Below are 21,988 nucleotides of genomic sequence, written 5' to 3'. Positions count from 1 at the left end.
AATACCCTGCCCCCAGCCTTTCTTGTCTAACGCCTCGGTTATGGTGGCCAAAGAGATGATCCGGCACGGATTTAGGCCAGGGAAGGGACTTGGACGAACCCTTCAGGGAATAACAGAACCCATTACTTTGCCAATCATCAAGAAACCTTTTGGACTAGGTTTCAAACCTACTCCAGCAGACGACGTGGGCAAATAAAAGGAGAAATGAGGGTTGGAAGTTGCCACAACCACTGCCAGATTTATACGCAACTTTCATCAGGCCGAGGTACATTGAAGAAGAAGATGATGAAGTTTTCACAGCTGAGGAAATCGAGGAGATATGTGGGGCAATGAGAGAGATGCTCTACGAGGTCCACATGGTTCAACCAGGTGAAGGCACAAGCACTGCTGAGATGCTGTACATGGGACCGAGCGCCCAACTTCAAAACTGGGAGGCCACGCCATTCCCGACTAGACGGAAGTCCGGGTAGACCTGTCCTGTCACCTTTCATGTGTCACAAGTTATCCCCAGGACATAACTTGAACGTTTTCTTCTTTTCAATTGTTGCTTTGAATTCCTAGTTGTAAACATTGTTGTCTTCCAACTTTCCAAAGAAAATAAAAAAAAATCATCATTGCTTTCCTATTCTTTCTTTTGTTCTAATTTTTATCATTTTTCCTTTTATCTTCCTTTTCAGTCCTAATAATGCGGCTTTAAATATGACATGCTTGCGGACATCACGCCCAGATCACAATGAGTTATTTAACTGCGAATTAATGAACCCAGAACCAGAATATGATGCGGAAGAGGCTTTTAGGGAGATAAACCGAGAGTTGGAATATTTCGAGAATAAACCTAAGCCAAATCTGAATGACACTGAACCGGTAAATTTAGGAACCCCGGAAGAAATCCGGGAGACCAAGATAAGCATTCACACGGACAAGAAAACACGAGAAGCGATAATTCAACTTCTTCTTGAATTCAAAGACGTGTTTGCTTGGTCATATGATGACATGCCGGGACTAGGTGTGGATCTAGTGGTTCATAAATTGCCGATTCATCCTGATTGTCCTCCAGTTCAACAAAAGCAACGAAAGTTCAAAACTGAGGTCAGTGACAAGATTAAAGAGGAGATCACCAAACAGCTGAAAATAGGAGTGATCCGGGTAGTCCAATATACAACATGGTTGGCGAATGTGGTTCCAGTACCAAAAAAGGACGGGAAAACTCGGGTATGTGTAGATTACCGAGATCTGAACAGAACAAGTCCTAAAGATAATTTCCCGTTGCCCAACATCCACATCCTCGTTGATAATTGTGCCAAGCACGAGATACAGTCTTTTGTAGATTATTATGCTGGGTATCATCAAGTACTGATGGATGAAGAGGACGCCGAGAAAACTGCCTTCACCATGCCTTGGGGCACCTACTGTTACAGGGTCATGCCATTTGGTCTGAAGAATGTTGGGGCTACTTACATGAGGGCCATGACTGCCATTTTCCATGACATGATGCACCAGGAAATAGAGGTGTACATGGATGACGTGATAGGCAAGTCCAGGATGCAGGATAATCACATCCAAGACTTGAGGAAATTCTTCGAGAGGCTAAGGAAGTATGACTTGAAACTGAACCCAGCCAAATGTGCTTTCGGAGTTCCGTCGGGCAAACTTTTGGGTTTCATCGTAAGCAGGGGAGGTATCGAGCTAGATCCAACTAAGATAAAATCCATCAGAGATCTGCCTCCCCCAAAAACAAAGAAAGACGTGATGAGTCTTTTGGGCAGGTTGAACTACATCAGTCGGTTTATTGCCCAGCTGACAAGCACGTGTGAGCCCATATTCAAGCTGTTAAGGAAAGATGCGGCGATTAAGTGGACAACTGAGTGTCAAGAAGCCTTTGATAAAGTCAAAGAATACCTTTCGAATCCCCCGGTCTTGGTCCCTCCAGAACCGGGAAGGCCACTTTTCTTATATCTAACAGTCTTGGAGAACTCTTTCGGCTGCGTCCTCGGGCAACACGACATAACCGGAAAGAAGGAGCAAGCAATCTACTACTTGAGCAAGAAATTCACCGGCTACGAGGCCAAATACACTCTGCTGGAAAGGACATGTTGCGCTCTCACATGGGTTGCTCAAAAGCTAAGACATTATCTCCAAGCCCACACTACATTCCTCATAAGCAGGTTGGATCTTTTGAAGTATATATTTCAGAAACCAATGCCTACTGGGAGACTGGCTAAATGGCAAATTTTGCTTACGGAATTCGACATAGTTTATGTCACTCGCACGGCAATGAAAGCCCAGGCGTTAGCAGATCATTTGGCCGAAAATCCGGTCGATGAGGAATACCATCCATTGGATACTTACTTTCCAGATGAAGAAGTAAACACCGTAGAAGTGATCTCAGAGGAAGCTCATGTTTGGAAGATGTTCTTTGACGGAGCCGTGAACGCCAAGGGTGTAGGGATTGGTGCAATTTTGATCTCGCCTTCCGGTCAGCATTATCCCGCCACAGCTAGACTGCGTTTCTTTTGCACAAATAATACAGCTGAGTATGAAGCCTGCATTATGGGCATGCATATGGCAATCGATCAGGATGTCGAAGACTTACTGATTATGGGAGATTCTGACCTGATCATCCGGCAAGCTCAAGACAAATGGGAAACTCGAGATGTCAAACTTATCCCTTACCGACAGCATGTGGAGGACCTCAGTAAGCGCTTTACGTCAATAGAGTTCAGGTATATTCCGAGGTGCCACAATGAACTGGCAGATGCACTTGCTACTTTGGCTTCAATGCTACCCTACCCGGGCAACGCCCACATCGATCCTTTGGAAATCCAAATCAAGGAAAGACACGGTTACTGCAGTGTAATCGAGGCGGGATCAAATACGCAGCCTTGGTACCATGACATCAAGAAATTCCTGAAGACACAAGAGTACCCCGAGCACGCTACTGGAGATCACAAGAGGACCATTAGGCGACATGCAAGTGGTTTCTTTCTAAGCGGTGAATTGTTATATAAGAGGACACCGGACCTCAATCTCCTAAGATGTGTCAATGTCGAGGAATCGAGAAAGATCATGCACGAAGTACACGCAGGTGTGCGGACCTCACATGAACGGGTATGTCTTAGCGAAGAAAATCCTCCGAGCAGGTTATTACTGGATGACCATGGAAAAAGATTGCTTTAGCTTTGTCCGGATGTGTCATCAGTGTCAGGTGCACGGTGATTTGATTCATGCACCTCCCACGGAGTTGCATCCCATGTCCGCACCTTGGCCATTTGTCGCATGGGGCATGGACGTCATTGGACCAATCGAACCGAAGGCTTCGAATGGACACAGGTTTATACTGGTTTCCATCGATTACTTCACAAAATGGGTAGAAGTTGTCTCTCTCAAGTTGGTCACTAAGAAATCTGTAGTAGATTTTGTGAACTCAAATCTTATCTGTCGTTTCGCTATTCCTGCGACTATCATTACAGATAATGCAGCAAACTTGAACAGTCACTTGATGGGAGATGTATGCGAGCAGTTCAAGATAACGCATAGGAATTCTACTCCTTATCGGCCGAAAGCCAATGGTGCTGTGGAAGCTGCAAATAAAAACATCAAGAAGATTTTGAGGAAAACAATCCAAAGTTCCCGACAGTGGCATGAGCAGTTACCTTTTGCATTATTGGGGTACCGCACTACGGTACGCACATCGGTGGGAGCGACTCCTTATCTTTTGGTTTATGGGACCGAGGCTATAATACCGGCAGAAGTAGAAATTCCTTCGCTTTGAATCATTGTCGAAGCAGAAATCGAAGACAGCGAGTGGGTTAAGGCTCGACTGGAGCAATTGACGTTGATTGATGAAAAGCGAATGGCCGCAGTTTGTCACGGACAGTTATACCAACGAAGGATGGCCCGTGCTTACAACAAGAAAGTCCGACCCCGGAATTTCGAAGTAGGTCAGCTGGTACTAAGGCGTATTCTGCCGCATCATGAAGAAGCAAAAGGAAAGTTTGCCCCAAATTGGAAAGGCCCATACATCGTAAGGAAGATATTGCCGAGAGGAGCATTGTATTTAGGTGATATCGAAGGAAATGACCCCGACACAGCAGTAAATGCAGATGCAGTCAAGAGATACTACGTCTAGATCATACTCCAGCAGTCCTGACACATTTGAAAATGGCGAAGGTTTTATCCCCCGCTACTCCCAAACACTACCCAATCCTCTCTACAAAAAAAACAAAAAAAAAACAAAACAAAAACAAAACATTGAGAAGGCCTGAACTACGTTTGACTTGATTCCGAAAGGATACGTAGGCAGCCTCTCCCTGAGGTTCAGTCACACCAACAATAAAATCCTATTCACCCTGAAATTGAAAACCAGGGCACGTCGAGTAGTTGGGAGGTTAGTATCACTGCCTCTCCTTACCAAGCACAAGCCTTCAAATCAATTACCAAATATGGTGGGGAACCAATAAGCGTCACAAATGGAGACCAGCACACTCTGAATTGAGAGAGATAAAATGAGAGAGTCTCGGCGGTGAAAACCTTCGGGCACCACGAGGCGACGGGAGTAGAGAAACCAAAATGAGAGAGATTGTTTAGTAAAAACTCGCAAAGAGTGCTATCAAGCGATGAAAGGAAGAGAAATGAGAGAGGTCAGCCAGCGAAAACCCGCAAAGGGCGTTGTTGGCTGAAAAAGAATGACGCCACCCCAAGAAAGTTTCGGCAGAGTGCCACCGGTTTGGAATCACAGATCCGTTCTGGTTCAGGAAAACACAAGCTCTTAGAAGGTCAGACGTCCAGTCCAAAGAGCATGTCATGTCATTTAAAGCCAGCGTTATCTTCCTCAGATAAGTCTTTCTCGTCCCGAAAAGGGTATTCCTTTTCTGATTTGTTTTCCCCTTTCTTTGTTTCTTTTCGAATCCCTTTTGCATTTTTAACCCCGAGTTCAAGACACACCAGAAAGGACAGGTGGCATGGTTTGTTTGCACGGAATCCCGTCTCATGAAGGAAAGCGCCTCATCTCGTTGGTATAATTACCCAAGTATGATGAATCATGATGATTGATGGTGTTTCAGAGTAAAGAGGAAAGAGAGAAATCTTGAAATCTTCCCCAGCAAGTCCACCTTCGGACAAATCCCCACAGAGTCTCCCCCTGTACAAATCCCCACAGAGTTTCTCCTTTTGTACAATCTCCCACAAAGTCTCCCCAGTATGAAAAAAAAGAGAAAAAATCCCCGTTGGAATTTCATCAGCACATCCCCAGCGAGTCCTTTTGTAAATATTCCCCAACAAGCTTACCCCAACAAACCCTGGGAAACTCGTTTTGAAACAAAAACCCAGCATACCCCATTGTACAGAATCCGCACAAAAAATCCACTTTGTAAATATTCCCCCCACAAGAGCTTCCTTTTGTACAAATTCCCACAGAACACCCCCAATAAAATCCCCGTTGAGAACCTTCAATCAAAACGGGACAAAAAGAAAAAAGAGAGGCCTTACGAGGCAAATCATCGCAGAATCTGGAAATACAAGCCTGAACAGTCTGGAAGGGTTTCGCCATTCGAATCAAATCAATGGCAGAACTTCACGACAGAAATAAAGACGCAAGAAAGCAAATGGGAACGATCAAGGTCACCAAACCGACCGTCATTTCCAAACTAACAAACGATTCTTTGTTTGAAAGGTTGAAACAGGTCTAATCCAAGACAACCGTGCAAGAAGCATATGTCGCCCAAAGAAGAAGGTACACGGGTACAGGAAGTACTTCAGCAATGATGAATTCACTCGAAAGGTAAGCTTCCACGAAACTCCCTTTTATCTTCTATTAAAACAAGAAAACTCAAAAATAGATCGTGTAGTATTCTCGAGCTTTATCCCCAGCCAGTCAGCATTAGGGTTTTAAACCTTAAACTGATCTTTTCCCTTTCAGCCAGCATTAGGGTTTTAAACCCTAAACTGAGCTTTTTCATGCAATCAGCATTAGGGTTTTAAACCCTAAACTGAGTTTTCCTTTTAGTCAGCATTAGGGTTTTAAACCCTAAACTGAACTTTTTCCTTTTCAGCCAGCATTAGGGTTTTAAACCCTAAACTGAGCTTTTCCATGCAATCAGCATTAGGGTTTTAAACCCTAAACTGAGTTTTCCTTTTAGTCAGCATTAGGGTTTTAAAACCCTAAACTGAACTTGTTCCTTTTCAGCCAGCATTAGGGTTTTAAACCCTAAACTGAGCTTTTTCATGCAATCAGCATTAGGGTTTTAAACCCTAAACTGAATTTTTCCTTTCAGCCAGCATTAGGGTTTTAAACCTTAAACTGAGCTTTTTCATGCAATCAGCATTAGGGTTTTAAACCCTAAACTGAATTTTTCTTTTAGTCAGCATTAGGGTTTTAAACCCTAAACTGAACTTTTCCCTTTCAGCCAGTATTAGGGTTTTAAACCCTAAACTGAGCTTTTTCATGCAATCAGCATTAGGGTTTTAAACCCTAAACTGAATTTTCCTTTTAGTCAGCATTAGGGTTTTAAACCCTAAACTGAACTTTTTCCTTTTCAGCCAGCATTAGGGTTTTAAACCCTAAACTGAGCTTTTCCATGAAATCAGCATTAGGGTTTTAAACCATAAACTGAGTTTTCCTTTTAGTCAGCATTAGGGTTTTAAACCCTAAACTGAACTTTTTCCTTTTCAGCCAGCATTAGGGTTTTAAACCCTAAACTGAGCTTTTCCATGCAATCAGCATTAGGGTTTTAAACCCTAAACTGAGCTTTTTCATGCAATCAGCATTAGGGTTTTAAACCCTAAACTGAATTTTTCTTTTAGTCAGCATTAGGGTTTTAAACCCTAAACTGAACTTTTCCATTTCAGACAACATTAGGGTTTTAAACCCTAAACTGAGCTTTTTTATGCAATCAGCATTAGGGTTTTAAACCCTAAACTGAATTTTCCTTTTAGTCAGCATTAGGGTTTTAAACCCTAAACTGAACTTTTTCCTTTTCAGCTAGCATTAGGGTTTTAAACCCTAAACTGAGCTTTTCCATGCAATCAGCATTAGGGTTTTAAACCCTAAACTGAGTTTTCCTTTTAGTCATCATTAGGGTTTTAAACCCTAAACTGAACTTTTTCCTTTTCAGCCAGCATTAGGGTTTTAAACCCTAAACTGAGCTTTTCCATGCAATCAGCACTAGGGTTTTAAACCCTAAACTGAGTTTTCCTTTTAGTCAGCATTAGGGTTTTAAATCCTAAACTGAACTTTTCCCTTTCAGCCAGCATTAGGGTTTTAAACCCTAAACTGAGCTTTTTCATGCAATCAGCATTAGGGTTTTAAACCCTAAACTGAGTTTTCCTTTTAATCAGCGTTAGGGTTTTAAACCCTAAACTGAGTTTTCCTTTTAGTCAGCATTAGGGTTTTAAACCATAAACTGAACTTGTTCCTTTTCATCCAGCATTAGGGTTTTAAACCCTAAACTGAGCATTTTCATGCAAACAGCATTAGGGTTTTAAACCCTAAACTAAGCTTTTTCATGCAATCAGCATTAGGGTTTTAAACCCTAAACTGAATTTTTCCTTTCAGCCAGCATTAGGGTTTTAAACCTTAAACTGAGCTTTTTCATGCAATCAGCATTAGGGTTTTAAACCCTAAACTGAACTTTTCCCTTTCAGCCAACATTAGGGTTTTAAACCCTAAACTGAGCTTTTTCATGCAATCAGCATTAGGGTTTTAAACCGTAAACTGAATTTTCCTTTTAGTCAGCATTAGGGTTTTAAACCCTAAACTGAACTTTTTCCTTTTCAGCCAGCATTAGGGTTTTAAACCCTAAACTGGGCTTTTCCATGCAATCAGCATTAGGGTTTTAAACCCTAAACTGAGTTTTCCTTTTAGTCAGCATTAGGGTTTTAAACCCTAAACTGAACTTTTTCCTTTTCAGCCAGCATTAGGGTTTTAAACCCTAAACTGAGCTTTTCCATGCAATCAGCATTAGGGTTTTAAACCCTAGACTGAGCTTTTTCATGCAATCAACATTAGGGTTTTAAACCCTAAACTGAATTTTTCTTTTAGTCAGCATTAGGGTTTTAAATCCTAAACTGAACTTTTCTATTTCAGCCAACATTAGGGTTTTAAACCCTAAATTGAGCTTTTCCATGCAATCAGCATTAGGGTTTTAAACCCTAAACTGAGTTTTCCTTTTAGTCAGCATTAGGGTTTTAAACCCTAAACTGAACTTTTTCCTTTTCAGCCAGCATTAGGGTTTTAAACCCTAAACTGAGCTTTTCCATGCAATCAGCATTAGGGTTTTAAACCCTAAACTGAGTTTTCCTTTTAGTCAGCATTAGGGTTTTAAAACCCTAAACTGAACTTGTTCCTTTTCAGCCAGCATTAGGGTTTTAAACCCTAAACTGAACTTTTTCCTTTTCAGCCAGCATTAGGGTTTTAAACCCTAAACTGAGCTTTTCCATGCAATCAGCATTAGGGTTTTAAACCTTAAACTGAGCGTTTTCATGCAGTCAGCATTAGGGTTTTAAACCCTAAACTGAACTTTTTCCTTTTCAGCCAGCATTAGGGTTTTAAACCCTAAACTGAGCTTTTCCATGCAATCAGCATTAGGGTTTTAAACCCTAGACTGAGCTTTTTCATGCAATCAACATTAGGGTTTTAAACCCTAAACTGAATTTTTCTTTTAGTCAGCATTAGGGTTTTAAATCCTAAACTGAACTTTTCTATTTCAGCCAACATTAGGGTTTTAAACCCTAAATTGAGCTTTTCCATGCAATCAGCATTAGGGTTTTAAACCCTAAACTGAGTTTTCCTTTTAGTCAGCATTAGGGTTTTAAACCCTAAACTGAACTTTTTCCTTTTCAGCCAGCATTAGGGTTTTAAACCCTAAACTGAGCTTTTCCATGCAATCAGCATTAGGGTTTTAAACCCTAAACTGAGTTTTCCTTTTAGTCAGCATTAGGGTTTTAAAACCCTAAACTGAACTTGTTCCTTTTCAGCCAGCATTAGGGTTTTAAACCCTAAACTGAACTTTTTCCTTTTCAGCCAGCATTAGGGTTTTAAACCCTAAACTGAGCTTTTCCATGCAATCAGCATTAGGGTTTTAAACCTTAAACTGAGCGTTTTCATGCAATCAGCATTAGGGTTTTAAACCCTAAACTGAATTTTTCTTTTAGTCAGCATTAGGGTTTTAAACCCTAAACTGAACTTTTCCCTTTCAGCCAGTATTAGGGTTTTAAACCCTAAACTGAGCTTTTTCATGCAATCAGCATTAGGGTTTTAAACCCTAAACTGAATTTTCCTTTTAGTCAGCATTAGGGTTTTAAACCCTAAACTGAACTTTTTCCTTTTCAGCCAGCATTAGGGTTTTAAACCCTAAACTGAGCTTTTCCATGAAATCAGCATTAGGGTTTTAAACCCTAAACTGAGTTTTCCTTTTAGTCAGCATTAGGGTTTTAAACCCTAAACTGAACTTTTTCCTTTTCAGCCAGCATTAGGGTTTTAAACCCTAAACTGAGCTTTTCCATGCAATCAGCATTAGGGTTTTAAACCCTAAACTGAGTTTTCCTTTTAGTCAGCATTAGGGTTTTAAACCCTAAACTGAACTTTTTCCTTTTCAGCCAGCATTAGGGTTTTAAACCCTAAACTGAGCTTTTCCATGCAATTAGCATTAGGGTTTTAAACCCTAAACTGAGTTTTCCTTTTAGTCAGCATTAGGGTTTTAAAACCCTAAACTGAACTTGTTCCTTTTCAGCCAGCATTAGGGTTTTAAACCCTAAACTGAGCTTTTTCATGCAATCAGCATTAGGGTTTTAAACCCTAAACTGAACTTTTTCCTTTTCAGCCAGCATTAGGGTTTTAAACCCTAAACTGAGCTTTTCCATGCAATCAGCATTAGGGTTTTAAACCCTAAACTGAGTTTTCCTTTTAGTCAGCATTAGGGTTTTAAAACCCTAAACTGAACTTGTTCCTTTTCAGCCAGCATTAGGGTTTTAAACCCTAAACTGAACTTTTTCCTTTTCAGCCAGCATTAGGGTTTTAAACCCTAAACTGAGCTTTTCCATGCAATCAGCATTAGGGTTTTAAACCTTAAACTGAGCTTTTTCATGCAATCAGCATTAGGGTTTTAAACCCTAAACTGAATTTTTCTTTTAGTCAGCATTAGGGTTTTAAACCCTAAACTGAACTTTTCCCTTTCAGCCAGTATTAGGGTTTTAAACCCTAAACTGAGCTTTTTCATGCAATCAGCATTAGGGTTTTAAACCCTAAACTGAATTTTCCTTTTAGTCAGCATTAGGGTTTTAAACCCTAAACTGAACTTTTTCCTTTTCAGCCAGCATTAGGGTTTTAAACCCTAAACTGAGCTTTTCCATGAAATCAGCATTAGGGTTTTAAACCCTAAACTGAGTTTTCCTTTTAGTCAGCATTAGGGTTTTAAACCCTAAACTGAACTTTTTCCTTTTCAGCCAGCATTAGGGTTTTAAACCCTAAACTGAGCTTTTCCATGCAATCAGCATTAGGGTTTTAAACCCTAAACTGAGTTTTCCTTTTAGTCAGCATTAGGGTTTTAAACCCTAAACTGAACTTTTTCCTTTTCAGCCAGCATTAGGGTTTTAAACCCTAAACTGAGCTTTTCCATGCAATCAGCATTAGGGTTTTAAACCCTAAACTGAGTTTTCCTTTTAGTCAGCATTAGGGTTTTAAAACCCTAAACTGAACTTGTTCCTTTTCAGCCAGCATTAGGGTTTTAAACCCTAAACTGAGCTTTTTCATGCAATCAGCATTAGGGTTTTAAACCCTAAACTGAATTTTTCCTTTCAGCCAGCATTAGGGTTTTAAACCTTAAACTGAGCTTTTTCATGCAATCAGCATTAGGGTTTTAAACCCTAAACTGAATTTTTCTTTTAGTCAGCATTAGGGTTTTAAACCCTAAACTGAACTTTTCCCTTTCAGCCAGTATTAGGGTTTTAAACCCTAAACTGAGCTTTTTCATGCAATCAGCATTAGGGTTTTAAACCCTAAACTGAATTTTCCTTTTAGTCAGCATTAGGGTTTTAAACCCTAAACTGAACTTTTTCCTTTTCAGCCAGCATTAGGGTTTTAAACCCTAAACTGAGCTTTTCCATGAAATCAGCATTAGGGTTTTAAACCATAAACTGAGTTTTCCTTTTAGTCAGCATTAGGGTTTTAAACCCTAAACTGAACTTTTTCCTTTTCAGCCAGCATTAGGGTTTTAAACCCTAAACTGAGCTTTTCCATGCAATCAGCATTAGGGTTTTAAACCCTAAACTGAGCTTTTTCATGCAATCAGCATTAGGGTTTTAAACCCTAAACTGAATTTTTCTTTTAGTCAACATTAGGGTTTTAAACCCTAAACTGAACTTTTCCATTTCAGCCAACATTAGGGTTTTAAACCCTAAACTGAGCTTTTTTATGCAATCAGCATTAGGGTTTTAAACCCTAAACTGAATTTTCCTTTTAGTCAGCATTAGGGTTTTAAACCCTAAACTGAACTTTTTCCTTTTCAGCTAGCATTAGGGTTTTAAACCCTAAACTGAGCTTTTCCATGCAATCAGCATTAGGGTTTTAAACCCTAAACTGAGTTTAACTTTTAGTCATCATTAGGGTTTTAAACCCTAAACTGAACTTTTTCCTTTTCAGCCAGCATTAGGGTTTTAAACCCTAAACTGAGCTTTTCCATGCAATCAGCACTAGGGTTTTAAACCCTAAACTGAGTTTTCCTTTTAGTCAGCATTAGGGTTTTAAATCCTAAACTGAACTTTTCCCTTTCAGCCAGCATTAGGGTTTTAAACCCTAAACTGAGCTTTTTCATGCAATCAGCATTAGGGTTTTAAACCCTAAACTGAGTTTTCCTTTTAATCAGCGTTAGGGTTTTAAACCCTAAACTGAGTTTTCCTTTTAGTCAGCATTAGGGTTTTAAACCCTAAACTGAACTTGTTCCTTTTCTTCCAGCATTAGGGTTTTAAACCCTAAACTGAGCTTTTTCATGCAATCAGCATTAGGGTTTTAAACCCTAAACTAAGCTTTTTCATGCAATCAGCATTAGGGTTTTAAACCCTAAACTGAATTTTTCCTTTCAGCCAGCATTAGGGTTTTAAACCTTAAACTGAGCTTTTTCATGCAATCAGCATTAGGGTTTTAAACCCTAAACTGAACTTTTCCCTTTCAGCCAACATTAGGGTTTTAAACCCTAAACTGAGCTTTTTCATGCAATCAGCATTAGGGTTTTAAACCGTAAACTGAATTTTCCTTTTAGTCAGCATTAGGGTTTTAAACCCTAAACTGAACTTTTTCCTTTTCAGCCAGCATTAGGGTTTTAAACCCTAAACTGGGCTTTTCCATGCAATCAGCATTAGGGTTTTAAACCCTAAACTGAGTTTTCCTTTTAGTCAGCATTAGGGTTTTAAACCCTAAACTGAACTTTTTCCTTTTCAGCCAGCATTAGGGTTTTAAACCCTAAACTGAGCTTTTCCATGCAATCAGCATTAGGGTTTTAAACCCTAGACTGAGCTTTTTCATGCAATCAACATTAGGGTTTTAAACCCTAAACTGAATTTTTCTTTTAGTCAGCATTAGGGTTTTAAATCCTAAACTGAACTTTTCTATTTCAGCCAACATTAGGGTTTTAAACCCTAAATTGAGCTTTTCCATGCAATCAGCATTAGGGTTTTAAACCCTAAACTGAGTTTTCCTTTTAGTCAGCATTAGGGTTTTAAACCCTAAACTGAACTTTTTCCTTTTCAGCCAGCATTAGGGTTTTAAACCCTAAACTGAGCTTTTCCATGCAATCAGCATTAGGGTTTTAAACCCTAAACTGAGTTTTCCTTTTAGTCAGCATTAGGGTTTTAAAACCCTAAACTGAACTTGTTCCTTTTCAGCCAGCATTAGGGTTTTAAACCCTAAACTGAACTTTTTCCTTTTCAGCCAGCATTAGGGTTTTAAACCCTAAACTGAGCTTTTCCATGCAATCAGCATTAGGGTTTTAAACCTTAAACTGAGCTTTTTCATGCAATCAGCATTAGGGTTTTAAACCCTAAACTGAATTTTTCTTTTAGTCAGCATTAGGGTTTTAAACCCTAAACTGAACTTTTCCCTTTCAGCCAGTATTAGGGTTTTAAACCCTAAACTGAGCTATTTCATGCAATCAGCATTAGGGTTTTAAACCCTAAACTGAATTTTCCTTTTAGTCAGCATTAGGGTTTTAAACCCTAAACTGAACTTTTTCCTTTTCAGCCAGCATTAGGGTTTTTAACCCTAAACTGAGCTTTTCCATGAAATCAGCATTAGGGTTTTAAACCCTAAACTGAGTTTTCCTTTTAGTCAGCATTAGGGTTTTAAACCCTAAACTGAACTTTTTCCTTTTCAGCCAGCATTAGGGTTTTAAACCCTAAACTGAGCTTTTCCATGCAATCAGCATTAGGGTTTTAAACCCTAAACTGAGTTTTCCTTTTAGTCAGCATTAGGGTTTTAAACCCTAAACTGAACTTTTTCCTTTTCAGCCAGCATTAGGGTTTTAAACCCTAAACTGAGCTTTTCCATGCAATTAGCATTAGGGTTTTAAACCCTAAACTGAGTTTTCCTTTTAGTTAGCATTAGGGTTTTAAAACCCTAAACTGAATTTGTTCCTTTTCAGCCAGCATTAGGGTTTTAAACCCTAAACTGAGCTTTTTCATGCAATCAGCATTAGGGTTTTAAACCCTAAACTGAACTTTTTCCTTTTCAGCCAGCATTAGGGTTTTAAACCCTAAACTGAGCTTTTCCATGCAATCAGCATTAGGGTTTTAAACCCTAAACTGAGTTTTCCTTTTAGTCAGCATTAGGGTTTTAAAACCCTAAACTGAACTTGTTCCTTTTCAGCCAGCATTAGGGTTTTAAACCCTAAACTGAACTTTTTCCTTTTCAGCCAGCATTAGGGTTTTAAACCCTAAACTGAGCTTTTCCATGCAATCAGCATTAGGGTTTTAAACCTTAAACTGAGCTTTTTCATGCAATCAGCATTAGGGTTTTAAACCCTAAACTGAATTTTCCTTTTAGTCAGCATTAGGGTTTTAAACCCTAAACTGAACTTTTTCCTTTTCAGCTAGCATTAGGGTTTTAAACCCTAAACTGAGCTTTTCCATGCAATCAGCATTAGGGTTTTAAACCCTAAACTGAGTTTAACTTTTAGTCATCATTAGGGTTTTAAACCCTAAACTGAACTTTTTCCTTTTCAGCCAGCATTAGGGTTTTAAACCCTAAACTGAGCTTTTCCATGCAATCAGCACTAGGGTTTTAAACCCTAAACTGAGTTTTCCTTTTAGTCAGCATTAGGGTTTTAAATCCTAAACTGAACTTTTCCCTTTCAGCCAGCATTAGGGTTTTAAACCCTAAACTGAGCTTTTTCATGCAATCAGCATTAGGGTTTTAAACCCTAAACTGAGTTTTCCTTTTAATCAGCGTTAGGGTTTTAAACCCTAAACTGAGTTTTCCTTTTAGTCAGCATTAGGGTTTTAAACCCTAAACTGAACTTGTTCCTTTTCTTCCAGCATTAGGGTTTTAAACCCTAAATTGAGCTTTTTCATGCAATCAGCATTAGGGTTTTAAACCCTAAACTAAGCTTTTTCATGCAATCAGCATTAGGGTTTTAAACCCTAAACTGAATTTTTCCTTTCAGCCAGCATTAGGGTTTTAAACCTTAAACTGAGCTTTTTCATGCAATCAGCATTAGGGTTTTAAACCCTAAACTGAACTTTTCCCTTTCAGCCAACATTAGGGTTTTAAACCCTAAACTGAGCTTTTTCATGCAATCAGCATTAGGGTTTTAAACCGTAAACTGAATTTTCCTTTTAGTCAGCATTAGGGTTTTAAACCCTAAACTGAACTTTTTCCTTTTCAGCCAGCATTAGGGTTTTAAACCCTAAACTGGGCTTTTCCATGCAATCAGCATTAGGGTTTTAAACCCTAAACTGAGTTTTCCTTTTAGTCAGCATTAGGGTTTTAAACCCTAAACTGAACTTTTTCCTTTTCAGCCAGCATTAGGGTTTTAAACCCTAAACTGAGCTTTTCCATGCAATCAGCATTAGGGTTTTAAACCCTAGACTGAGCTTTTTCATGCAATCAACATTAGGGTTTTAAACCCTAAACTGAATTTTTCTTTTAGTCAGCATTAGGGTTTTAAATCCTAAACTGAACTTTTCTATTTCAGCCAACATTAGGGTTTTAAACCCTAAATTGAGCTTTTCCATGCAATCAGCATTAGGGTTTTAAACCCTAAACTGAGTTTTCCTTTTAGTCAGCATTAGGGTTTTAAACCCTAAACTGAACTTTTTCCTTTTCAGCCAGCATTAGGGTTTTAAACCCTAAACTGAGCTTTTCCATGCAATCAGCATTAGGGTTTTAAACCCTAAACTGAGTTTTCCTTTTAGTCAGCATTAGGGTTTTAAAACCCTAAACTGAACTTGTTCCTTTTCAGCCAGCATTAGGGTTTTAAACCCTAAACTGAACTTTTTCCTTTTCAGCCAGCATTAGGGTTTTAAACCCTAAACTGAGCTTTTCCATGCAATCAGCATTAGGGTTTTAAACCTTAAACTGAGCTTTTTCATGCAATCAGCATTAGGGTTTTAAACCCTAAACTGAATTTTTCTTTTAGTCAGCATTAGGGTTTTAAACCCTAAACTGAACTTTTCCCTTTCAGCCAGTATTAGGGTTTTAAACCCTAAACTGAGCTTTTTCATGCAATCAGCATTAGGGTTTTAAACCCTAAACTGAATTTTCCTTTTAGTCAGCATTAGGGTTTTAAACCCTAAACTGAACTTTTTCCTTTTCAGCCAGCATTAATGTTTTAAACCCTAAACTGAGCTTTTCCATGAAATCAGCATTAGGGTTTTAAACCCTAAACTGAGTTTTCCTTTTAGTCAGCATTAGGGTTTTAAACCCTAAACTGAACTTTTTCCTTTTCAGCCAGCATTAGGGTTTTAAACCCTAAACTGAGCTTTTCCATGCAATCAGCATTAGGGTTTTAAACCCTAAACTGAGTTTTCCTTTTAGTCAGCATTAGGGTTTTAAACCCTAAACTGAACTTTTTCCTTTTCAGCCAGCATTAGGGTTTTAAACCCTAAACTGAGCTTTTCCATGCAATTAGCATTAGGGTTTTAAACCCTAAACTGAGTTTTCCTTTTAGTCAGCATTAGGGTTTTAAAACCCTAAACTGAACTTGTTCCTTTTCAGCCAGCATTAGGGTTTTAAACCCTAAACTGAGCTTTTTCATGCAATCAGCATTAGGGTTTTAAACCCTAAACTGAACTTTTTCCTTTTCAGCCAGCATTAGGGTTTTAAACCCTAAACTGAGCTTTTCCATGCAATCAGCATTAGGGTTTTAAACCCTAAACTGAGTTTTCCTTTTAGTCAGCATTAGGGTTTTAAAACCCTAAACTGAACTTGTTCCTTTTCAGCCAGCATTAGGGTTTTAAACCCTAAACTGAACTTTTTCCTTTTCAGCCAGCATTAGGGTTTTAAACCCTAAACTGAGCTTTTCCATGCAATCAGCATTAGGGTTTTAAACCTTAAACTGAGCTTTTTCATGCAATCAGCATTAGGGTTTTAAACCCTAAACTGAATTTTTCTTTTAGTCAGCATTAGGGTTTTAAACCCTAAACTGAACTTTTCCCTTTCAGCCAGTATTAGGGTTTTAAACCCTAAACTGAGCTTTTTCATGCAATCAGCATTAGGGTTTTAAACCCTAAACTGAATTTTCCTTTTAGTCAGCATTAGGGTTTTAAACCCTAAACTGAACTTTTTCCTTTTCAGCCAGCATTAGGGTTTTAAACCCTAAACTGAGCTTTTCCATGAAATCAGCATTAGGGTTTTAAACCCAAACTGAGTTTTCCTTTTAGTCAGCATTAGGGTTTTAAACCCTAAACTGAACTTTTTCCTTTTCAGCCAGCATTAGGGTTTTAAACCCTAAACTGAGCTTTTCCATGCAATCATCATTAGGGTTTTAAACCCTAAACTGAGTTTTCCTTTTAGTCAGCATTAGGGTTTTAAACCCTAAACTGAACTTTTTCCTTTTCTGCCAGCATTAGGGTTTTAAACCCTAAACTGAGCTTTTCCATGCAATCAGCATTAGGGTTTTAAACCCTAAACTGAGTTTTCCTTTGAGTCAGCATTAGTGTTTTAAAACCCTAAACTGAACTTGTTCCTTTTCAGCCAGCATTAGGGTTTTAAACCCTAAACTGAGCTTTTTCATGCAATCAGCATTAGGGTTTTAAACCCTAAACTGAATTTTTCCTTTCAGCCAGCATTAGGGTTTTAAACCTTAAACTGAGCTTTTTCATGCAATCAGCATTAGGGTTTTAAACCCTAAACTGAATTTTTCTTTTAGTCAGCATTAGGGTTTTAAACCCTAAACTGAACTTTTCCCTTTCAGCCAGTATTAGGGTTTTAAACCCTAAACTGAGCTTTTTCATGCAATCAGCATTAGGGTTTTAAACCCTAAACTGAATTTTCCTTTTAGTCAGCATTAGGGTTTTAAACCCTAAACTGAACTTTTTCCTTTTCAGCCAGCATTAGGGTTTTAAACCCTAAACTGAGCTTTTCCATGAAATCAGCATTAGGGTTTTAAACCATAAACTGAGTTTTCCTTTTAGTCAGCATTAGGGTTTTAAACCCTAAACTGAACTTTTTCCTTTTCAGCCAGCATTAGGGTTTTAAACCCTAAACTGAGCTTTTCCATGCAATCAGCATTAGGGTTTTAAACCCTAAACTGAGCTTTTTCATGCAATCAGCATTAGGGTTTTAAACCCTAAACTGAATTTTTCTTTTAGTCAGCATTAGGGTTTTAAACCCTAAACTGAACTTTTCCATTTCAGCCAACATTAGGGTTTTAAACCCTAAACTGAGCTTTTTTATGCAATCAGCATTAGGGTTTTAAACCCTAAACTGAATTTTCCTTTTAGTCAGCATTAGGGTTTTAAACCCTAAACTGAACTTTTTCCTTTTCAGCCAGCATTAGGGTTTTAAACCCTAAACTGAGCTTTTCCATGCAATCAGCATTAGGGTTTTAAACCCTAAACTGAGTTTTCCTTTTAGTCAGCATTAGGGTTTTAAAACCCTAAACTGAACTTGTTCCTTTTCAGCCAGCATTAGGGTTTTAAACCCTAAACTGAACTTTTTCCTTTTCAGCCAGCATTAGGGTTTTAAACCCTAAACTGAGCTTTTCCATGCAATCAGCATTAGGGTTTTAAACCTTAAACTGAGCTTTTTCATGCAATCAGCATTAGGGTTTTAAACCCTAAACTGAATTTTTCTTTTAGTCAGCATTAGGGTTTTAAACCCTAAACTGAACTTTTCCCTTTCAGCCAGTATTAGGGTTTTAAACCCTAAACTGAGCTTTTTCATGCAATCAGCATTAGGGTTTTAAACCCTAAACTGAATTTTCCTTTTAGTCAGCATTAGGGTTTTAAACCCTAAACTGAACTTTTTCCTTTTCAGCCAGCATTAGGGTTTTTAACCCTAAACTGAGCTTTTCCATGAAATCAGCATTAGGGTTTTAAACCCTAAACTGAGTTTTCCTTTTAGTCAGCATTAGGGTTTTAAACCCTAAACTGAACTTTTTCCTTTTCAGCCAGCATTAGGGTTTTAAACCCTAAACTGAGCTTTTCCATGCAATCAGCATTAGGGTTTTAAACCCTAAACTGAGTTTTCCTTTTAGTCAGCATTAGGGTTTTAAACCCTAAACTGAACTTTTTCCTTTTCAGCCAGCATTAGGGTTTTAAACCCTAAACTGAGCTTTTCCATGCAATTAGCATTAGGGTTTTAAACCCTAAACTGAGTTTTCCTTTTAGTCAGCATTAGGGTTTTAAAACCCTAAACTGAACTTGTTCCTTTTCAGCCAGCATTAGGGTTTTAAACCCTAAACTGAGCTTTTTCATGCAATCAGCATTAGGGTTTTAAACCCTAAACTGAACTTTTTCCTTTTCAGCCAGCATTAGGGTTTTAAACCCTAAACTGAGCTTTTCCATGCAATCAGCATTAGGGTTTTAAACCCTAAACTGAGTTTTCCTTTTAGTCAGCATTAGGGTTTTAAAACCCTAAACTGAACTTGTTCCTTTTCAGCCAGCATTAGGGTTTTAAACCCTAAACTGAACTTTTTCCTTTTCAGCCAGCATTAGGGTTTTAAACCCTAAACTGAGCTTTTCCATGCAATCAGCATTAGGGTTTTAAACCTTAAACTGAGCTTTTTCATGCAATCAGCATTAGGGTTTTAAACCCTAAACTGAATTTTCCTTTTAGTCAGCATTAGGGTTTTAAACCCTAAACTGAACTTTTTCCTTTTCAGCTAGCATTAGGGTTTTAAACCCTAAACTGAGCTTTTCCATGCAATCAGCATTAGGGTTTTAAACCCTAAACTGAGTTTAACTTTTAGTCATCATTAGGGTTTTAAACCCTAAACTGAACTTTTTCCTTTTCAGCCAGCATTAGGGTTTTAAACCCTAAACTGAGCTTTTCCATGCAATCAGCACTAGGGTTTTAAACCCTAAACTGAGTTTTCCTTTTAGTCAGCATTAGGGTTTTAAATCCTAAACTGAACTTTTCCCTTTCAGCCAGCATTAGGGTTTTAAACCCTAAACTGAGCTTTTTCATGCAATCAGCATTAGGGTTTTAAACCCTAAACTGAGTTTTCCTTTTAATCAGCGTTAGGGTTTTAAACCCTAAACTGAGTTTTCCTTTTAGTCAGCATTAGGGTTTTAAACCCTAAACTGAACTTGTTCCTTTTCTTCCAGCATTAGGGTTTTAAACCCTAAATTGAGCTTTTTCATGCAATCAGCATTAGGGTTTTAAACCCTAAACTAAGCTTTTTCATGCAATCAGCATTAGGGTTTTAAACCCTAAACTGAATTTTTCCTTTCAGCCAGCATTAGGGTTTTAAACCTTAAACTGAGCTTTTTCATGCAATCAGCATTAGGGTTTTAAACCCTAAACTGAACTTTTCCCTTTCAGCCAACATTAGGGTTTTAAACCCTAAACTGAGCTTTTTCATGCAATCAGCATTAGGGTTTTAAACCGTAAACTGAATTTTCCTTTTAGTCAGCATTAGGGTTTTAAACCCTAAACTGAACTTTTTCCTTTTCAGCCAGCATTAGGGTTTTAAACCCTAAACTGGGCTTTTCCATGCAATCAGCATTAGGGTTTTAAACCCTAAACTGAGTTTTCCTTTTAGTCAGCATTAGGGTTTTAAACCCTAAACTGAACTTTTTCCTTTTCAGCCAGCATTAGGGTTTTAAACCCTAAACTGAGCTTTTCCATGCAATCAGCATTAGGGTTTTAAACCCTAGACTGAGCTTTTTCATGCAATCAACATTAGGGTTTTAAACCCTAAACTGAATTTTTCTTTTAGTCAGCATTAGGGTTTTAAATCCTAAACTGAACTTTTCTATTTCAGCCAACATTAGGGTTTTAAACCCTAAATTGAGCTTTTCCATGCAATCAGCATTAGGGTTTTAAACCCTAAACTGAGTTTTCCTTTTAGTCAGCATTAGGGTTTTAAACCCTAAACTGAACTTTTTCCTTTTCAGCCAGCATTAGGGTTTTAAACCCTAAACTGAGCTTTTCCATGCAATCAGCATTAGGGTTTTAAACCCTAAACTGAGTTTTCCTTTTAGTCAGCATTAGGGTTTTAAAACCCTAAACTGAACTTGTTCCTTTTCAGCCAGCATTAGGGTTTTAAACCCTAAACTGAACTTTTTCCTTTTCAGCCAGCATTAGGGTTTTAAACCCTAAACTGAGCTTTTCCATGCAATCAGCATTAGGGTTTTAAACCTTAAACTGAGCTTTTTCATGCAATCAGCATTAGGGTTTTAAACCCTAAACTGAATTTTTCTTTTAGTCAGCATTAGGGTTTTAAACCCTAAACTGAACTTTTCCCTTTCAGCCAGTATTAGGGTTTTAAACCCTAAACTGAGCTTTTTCATGCAATCAGCATTAGGGTTTTAAACCCTAAACTGAATTTTCCTTTTAGTCAGCATTAGGGTTTTAAACCCTAAACTGAACTTTTTCCTTTTCAGCCAGCATTAATGTTTTAAACCCTAAACTGAGCTTTTCCATGAAATCAGCATTAGGGTTTTAAACCCTAAACTGAGTTTTCCTTTTAGTCAGCATTAGGGTTTTAAACCCTAAACTGAACTTTTTCCTTTTCAGCCAGCATTAGGGTTTTAAACCCTAAACTGAGCTTTTCCATGCAATCAGCATTAGGGTTTTAAACCCTAAACTGAGTTTTCCTTTTAGTCAGCATTAGGGTTTTAAACCCTAAACTGAACTTTTTCCTTTTCAGCCAGCATTAGGGTTTTAAACCCTAAACTGAGCTTTTCCATGCAATTAGCATTAGGGTTTTAAACCCTAAACTGAGTTTTCCTTTTAGTCAGCATTAGGGTTTTAAAACCCTAAACTGAACTTGTTCCTTTTCAGCCAGCATTAGGGTTTTAAACCCTAAACTGAGCTTTTTCATGCAATCAGCATTAGGGTTTTAAACCCTAAACTGAACTTTTTCCTTTTCAGCCAGCATTAGGGTTTTAAACCCTAAACTGAGCTTTTCCATGCAATCAGCATTAGGGTTTTAAACCCTAAACTGAGTTTTCCTTTTAGTCAGCATTAGGGTTTTAAAACCCTAAACTGAACTTGTTCCTTTTCAGCCAGCATTAGGGTTTTAAACCCTAAACTGAACTTTTTCCTTTTCAGCCAGCATTAGGGTTTTAAACCCTAAACTGAGCTTTTCCATGCAATCAGCATTAGGGTTTTAAACCTTAAACTGAGCTTTTTCATGCAATCAGCATTAGGGTTTTAAACCCTAAACTGAATTTTTCTTTTAGTCAGCATTAGGGTTTTAAACCCTAAACTGAACTTTTCCCTTTCAGCCAGTATTAGGGTTTTAAACCCTAAACTGAGCTTTTTCATGCAATCAGCATTAGGGTTTTAAACCCTAAACTGAATTTTCCTTTTAGTCAGCATTAGGGTTTTAAA

Source organism: Nicotiana tabacum, chromosome 22, assembly GCF_000715075.1.
Source record: "Nicotiana tabacum cultivar K326 chromosome 22, ASM71507v2, whole genome shotgun sequence".
Lineage (NCBI taxonomy): Eukaryota > Viridiplantae > Streptophyta > Magnoliopsida > Solanales > Solanaceae > Nicotiana > Nicotiana tabacum.
The sequence above is the reverse complement of the archived record's forward strand: the minus strand, read 5'-3'. Positions refer to the sequence as shown.